The sequence below is a fragment of the Varanus komodoensis genome, unplaced genomic scaffold (assembly GCF_004798865.1).
Source record: "Varanus komodoensis strain SLA01 unplaced genomic scaffold, ASM479886v1 scaffold8, whole genome shotgun sequence".
Taxonomy (NCBI): Eukaryota; Metazoa; Chordata; class Lepidosauria; order Squamata; family Varanidae; genus Varanus; species Varanus komodoensis.
This window is the reverse complement of record NW_025336481.1, coordinates 3,961,540-3,965,361: the sequence shown is the minus strand read 5'-3', so window position 1 is coordinate 3,965,361 and position 3,822 is coordinate 3,961,540. Positions and strand designations below refer to the sequence as shown.

General features: G+C 51.6%; 1 pseudogene; it reads left to right on the top strand.

Annotated features, from left to right (window-relative positions):
• The first annotated feature begins 1,418 nt into the window (after positions 1 to 1,418).
• LOC123036127 lies at positions 1,419 to 2,969 on the top strand (annotated as a pseudogene).
• Positions 2,970 to 3,822: the final 853 nt, after the last annotated feature.

Sequence of the window (3,822 nt, the reverse complement as noted above, 5' to 3'; positions counted from 1 at the left end):
ACACAGGCAGCACTTGATTGTCTGTTGGGTGGATCATGACCAAAAAGTGAGCCATGGAAATCCCACAGGGTTGCTTGCCCTGGTGTGTGAAGACCGTTTGAGGCTTCAAGCTGGGAGGCCACCATGAGGAAGGCTCTGCTTCTCACTGGCTCAGCGAACCAATGGCAACACAGATTTGCATCCATTCGCTCAGGTTCACATACATCTACACAAATGTAGAAAGAACAACTATTTATTTATTTTATTTATTTAAAACATTTCTATGCCGCCCCCATCGCAACAAAGCCTTGGGGCGGCTCACAAAGAATACATAAATACATACATAAATAATGATAACAAAAAAAGAAAAAATAGTTTAAAAACCCCCGGTGCATTCTCGGCTAAAAATTTTAAAATCCTAATTAATTCAATAACTTAACAATTAAAATAAGTTTTAAATAAAAAGGTCTTAGCCTGGCGCCAAAAAACAAATGACGGTGGCGCCAGGCGGACCTATAACTATACTTAACTATACTATAAGCAGAAGGGCAAAGACCTCCCTGCCCCCCCCCCCCCCACATTCTGCACTCCACTGTCCATGTGCCTGTGTCAGGGTCTCTTCTGCTTCCCTGTTTAGAGTTCTTTGACTTCAGGCCCATCTTGGATCAGACAGCGCATCCAACGGAGGAGCCCTTCAAACAGCAGACTGAGGACTCTCCCCTGTGCAGGAGGACACTTGGCCACCATAGGCGCTGCTAACCTTCGACAACTTCGATCAGGCCTCTCTCACCAGACCGCCACTGCTGAGCCAGGTGGCTGGCTCAGGAGGACCACCTGTACTAGCAGCACCTCGCTTGTGCCCTAAGCTCCTTGGGTTGGATCCAGATCCGGTCACACCTGGGAACAGTTATTTGAAATAAGTGGAGCCAGGAGGCACAGTGGCCAAGGGGACCAGACTGGGACTCAGTGGGTTTGGTCCCCACGAAGCCCGTGGGCCAGGCACTGCCCCACCCCCTAACCTACCTCGTGGGATCGGTGTTCGGGGGGTAAGACGGGGAGGAGGAGACCCTGGTGAGCCACCTGAGGCTTGAAAGAGAAAGAAAGGTAAGATATAATGCAAGGAGAGGAAGAGGAGGAGCAGCAGCTGGGGGTCAGACGAGATGGCCCGGGAGACCCCTTCTGACTTGCTCTGTTTTTATGTTTTGAGGAGGAGGGGAAGGAGGAGGAGGAGGAGGAGGAGGAGGGTGTCCTGACTTGAGTCTCATCGAGTTTCATAGGAATGGCTGAATTCAGACCGTGACCAGAAATGCCTTGAGCGAACGAGAGGCTGAAAGCCACTTCTGGACTGCTTCTGCCGCTGCAGGAGCTGCCCTTGTGCTTTCACCTCCCTGACGGGCTTCTTCTTCATGCAGGTGCTCCTCAGCGCTGCCGGGTGGAGAATGTCCCGAGCGTTCGCTGCCAGCCTCCACTGCCGGTTGCCTGCCTTGCTGTTCCTCTTTCAGGGGGCTCTGCTGGTGGTCTTCGTCCTCTTTGTGACCTTTGACGAGCACATGGATGCCGTGGCCCAGCCCGCTCCCTCCGGCCCCGCCTCCAACCTGCTCCACGCCACCTTTTCCCTCTTCCGGGACGTACAGCTGATGCTGCTGGCGGGGCTGGGCTTGCTGCTGGCCTTCATGAAGGGCTACGGGCTCAGCGCCGTAGCCTTCAACTTCCTGCTGATCAGCGTCTGCACGCAGTGGACCCTGGTTGTGCAGGGGTTCACCTACCACTGCCACGATGGGAGGATCCATCTTGGCCTCCACAACATCCTCACAGCTGAGTTTGCAGCTGTGACGGTCCTTATCTCAGCTGGGGCCATCCTGGGCCGGACAAGTCCTGTCCAGCTGCTTCCCATGGGCCTCTGCGAAATCCCCCTCGACATGGCCTGTGAGTGACTGACTGTCAGCTACCTGCAGGCTGTGGACGTGGGAGGAACCCTCACTCTCCATGTCTTTGCTTGCTATTTTGGGCTGGGCACCACCATTGCTCTGCACTGGCCAGCACTGCAGCTGGGGCACCCAAAGGAGACTCCTCCTTACTCCTCTGATCTTCTGTCTTTGGTAGGAACCACGTTCCTTTGGGCGTTCTGGCCCGGTTTTGTTGCGGTCCTTATCCAACCAGGGCATGCACAGCACAGGGCGGTGCTTCACCTGGATCACTCTCAGCGCCAGCGCCTTGCCCTCCTTTGCAGCCTCCAGCCTGCTGGAGAAGAAGGGCAAGCTGCACGCGGGACACCTGCAGAACGTCGCATTGGCTGGAGGAGCGGCCATCGGTGCCGTGGCAGACATGGCCGTCACTCCATCCGGAGCTTTTAGCCAGTGTGGTGTAGTGGTTAAGAGCATGGGACTGGGACTCAGAGGATCTGGGTTCTAGTCCCCATTCAGCCATGGAGCCAACTGGGTGACTTTGGGCCAGTCACAGACTCTCAGCCTAACCTACCCCACAGGGTTGATGTGGGGATAAGATGGAGGAAGAGAGATGTTGTAAGCTGCCTTGAGCCCTTTGTAGGAAAAAGACAGGATATAAATCGCAATATATATATATATATATATATCCTGGGTATCCTTTCATCTCTGGCTTGTATCCTTGGCTCCAAGTACATGACGCCCTTCTTGGCCACCAACGTCCACATCCAGACCAATGTGGCACCCACAACCTTCATGGCTTGCATCACTGGGGCTGTGGGAGGAATTATGGCCATCCTGCTGATACCTGATGAAGCCTACGGACTCCACCTGCACCAGGTCTTCCCTTCGCGTGCTCCACCACCAGGAAATAACGTCCTGGAGGCAACCTCCAGGTTGCCTCCTGTTGGGGAGGACCTGGGAAGGAGTGCCTCGCAGCAGGCTCTGTACCAAGCCGCCGTTCTTGTTGCCTGTGTCCTGGTGTCCCTTGCGGGAAGCATCCTCCCTGGCTTGATTTTAAAACTGCCTTGTTTAGCTCATAAATGATGCCCTTTATTTTAATATCCAGAAGCTGATGAAGACCTCAGGGGAGGATTTGGAGAGTGAAGGCCTTCACCTGTCACTGAAAGACAAAGCTTAAGTTAAGGATGGGTGAGTCAACCTGTTTCGTGCCTCTTGCACATTTGGATTTTTAAAATCCCAAGTTCTTTCCCCCATGAATGTGAAGAACTTTGCAAATAATGGTAAACCCTTAACAAAAACGAACTGAACTGGAATTCTCACCCATTTTCCCCAGCCACATTCCATAGGAGCAGCTATTGTAAGCCTGAAGAGGACCTTGATGTACCTATGAAACTTGCAGCTGTTAAAGATGATGAGTTTGTCTGACAAAAGTAAGAGGTGGTGCTCCTAATTAAACATCTGCAGGGTTGACTACACACTAAAGAGTGTCCAAAGAAGATCAATCTATGCTTTCTAGACTACAGCAAAGCCAGTAACTGTGTAGATCGCCCTGAAAGAAATGGGACAGAAGAGGGAGAAAGAGAATGGTTTCCTACAGGCAATGGCTTCAGACAAGGGTGTATTTTATCTCCCTATCTGTGTATGTAGAACATACCTTAAGGAAAGCTGGATTGGGATCAGAGGAAGGAGTGAAAATTGGTGGAAGACACACCAGCAATCTCACGTCAGCATATGCAGATGATGACCTCTTACTGGCAGAAAACAGCATTGACTTGATGTGAAAGTGAAAGAAGGAAATGAAAAACCAGGACTGTAGCTGAACATTAAGAAAACCTAAACCACGACTACAGAAGAATGGCAGAACTGTATTGTCAGAAGTGAAGAAACTGAAATTGTGGAAGGGTTTTCTCAATTCTGGGTCCACCTGCCTGAGTCT